Source organism: Chinchilla lanigera, unplaced genomic scaffold (assembly GCF_000276665.1).
Source record: "Chinchilla lanigera isolate Chin_1 unplaced genomic scaffold, ChiLan1.0 scaffold00033, whole genome shotgun sequence".
NCBI lineage: Eukaryota > Metazoa > Chordata > Mammalia > Rodentia > Chinchillidae > Chinchilla > Chinchilla lanigera.
Window position 1 is genome coordinate 9,419,672 of NW_004955434.1, and position 2,401 is coordinate 9,422,072.

Below are 2,401 nucleotides of genomic sequence, written 5' to 3' on the forward strand. Positions count from 1 at the left end.
TTCAAACTAGCACCACATAGATGATGCCATGGTCTGCTGCCAGTTGGAGCAGTAACCCCCCTCTCTTGGCTCTAGGGATCAAGTCCCTGAATCACTGAGCACTCTGAAGCCAGGGGAAACAAATTTTCTAGGCCACCACCATTCTGGAACATAGTGTGACTGCCACCATTCTGCAACACGGTGCTCTGCAACTTTCTCCTCCAAGCCAAGTCTTTCACTTTTGTGGTTTTGCAGCTGCAAAGGGTGGGGACTTGCTGCTTCTTGTGCTGCCCTCAAGCCATATTTTATATTCTCCTGTTCCTTCCCAGCAACCGAGATCTCCTCTGTTCTGTCGTTGTAGTCCACAGCTTCACTGGAGCTTCCCTTCTGGTCAAATTCACAATGTTTTAAATCATCCTGCTGGGTTCTTTGCTCTTGATTCTCAGCATAAATCTGGCTAAAAGACCCCAACAGTAGCCATGCTACCGCCTCAACATTCAACTGCCTTGAAATTTCTTTTGCCAGATTAATCAGTCTACCGCCCTTAATCTCAGTCTCAGGCAATGTCTCTGGACATGAGCAAAATGCAAACTTTCTGCCAAGCCATCACACACATCATCTGGAGTCCAACAGCCACTGCAGTCCTTCTTTAAGCAGAAACCTCCCAAGCATGGTTTTTACCTGCTGGATTTCTATCAGGATTTCCCCGCTATCTGCTTCTATACCTCTGCAACACAGAGCAGTTGCTAAACACTGAAGAAATTACCCCCAATAGTAAGCTGCTTGCTGGTGGATTTGGCAACTCCTGATAAAACTCCAGAGTTTGTAGTCCAAGAAGTTGAAATCAGAGCCCCACCTCATAGACACGTCACGTATCCACTTGACTTGTGGTAAGCTGGAGGAAGAGGAGGATAAGGAGGACAGCCCAGGCACAGAAATGAAGATCCTGTGAGGACACTGGACCAGTGTACAGTATACGTTTCCTCACAGACAACTCAGGGTTGCTTTCTTGTTCTGAGGACATGTCCATCCGGTACTGAATCTGGGGAATTTCACCCAACACTGTGCTGAACCAAGGACATACCTATCCTGTGTGGGACCTGAACATTAGCCCCTGTAGCCTGTACTTTGCCAGTGGGTCCCACAACTGCACCACAAGCCTGTGGTTCTTTGATCAGATGTACCCACTGAGGTTATATGCAGGAAACCTAGCAGATGTGGCTGTGTCAGATTCCACCCTAACTCTGCTTAGCCACAGGCTCACCACTGACAAGACTGTCTGGCTGCGGAGCGCCCAGCAGGGGAACTCAGTGAGGCTCTTCACAGGCCACCATGGCCCCTGCTTTCTCTGGCTTTCTCTCCCAGTGGGAAGTAATTGATATCTTCTGGCGAGGACCAGCGGAACCTGGCCTCCAGGACACTTTTCAAAGAGCTGAAAGGCCAGAGATAGTACCACCAGCCCTGCCTTCAGCCCTGACAGTGGCCTAGTGGTCTCTGCCTCCATGGACAACTCAGGGTGCATCTGGGACCTCTGGAACACATGCTATAGCACGTCTGCAGGTGGCTGGCTCCTCCAGTGAGCTCGTGGATGTCTACTCTGGGCAGATCAGAGGAGCAGTTTCCTGAGTGTGCAGTTCATGGCCTGCAACCTGCTTCTGGTGACCGGGATCACACAGGAGAATCAGGAGCACTGATTCTTACATTGGCTGGAATGGCCTGGGCTGTGGTGAGAGGCTCTGGCCAGAGCATGGACATACTGAGCAAATTATTGATGGACTGTGAAAGAGCATGACCCCCATGCAGCCTCAGTGTCATGGGACTCAGGCAGGGCCAGGGCATGGCTCAGTGATGACTGGACTTAAGATAAGTGCTGGAATGCTCTAGGTTGGTGGCATGTTCCCAGAGGGCCTTTGGGGCCCCATGTGCAAGCACCTTCCCATTTGCATCTTGTCCTCCTCCTGGCTTATTGGGGATGGTTGCCAAGTGCCCTCCACAGCACCCCTAGATGGCCTCACAGGGACGACCCTCAAGGAGGGATGTGGGGACAGAACTGGGGAAGGGAGGGACAATCTTTTTCCCAGATGACAGAACCAGGATTTTTTATTATTGTTATTATGATTATTATTGTTACTGCGAAGAGGAGATCTAGCACCGGCAGAGGGGAACATCTCTGCTTTTATCTTCAGGTATGACTCCTAGCACTGGCTGTGATATTGGTAATTTTGAGCTTTAGGGAATTTAGAGATTTTGGTGGCATAGTGTATGAGGAAAGATGTTGGAGACCACTACAAAGTGGCTCTGAGATGGATTTAATATTAACCAATTTGGCTTTCCATGTTTACTTGTGAGTTGTCTGAAGCTTAGGCACCTTGTCTGAAGGCGGGCAGTGGACTCATAGTAAGTAAACTTCTGTGAGTCCCTG

General features: G+C 49.7%; 1 pseudogene; it reads left to right on the forward strand.

The window, feature by feature from the left end:
* The window catches only part of LOC102011036, a 4,331-nt pseudogene extending 2,658 nt beyond the window's left edge, over positions 1-1,673 (forward strand).
* Positions 1,674-2,401: the final 728 nt, after the last annotated feature.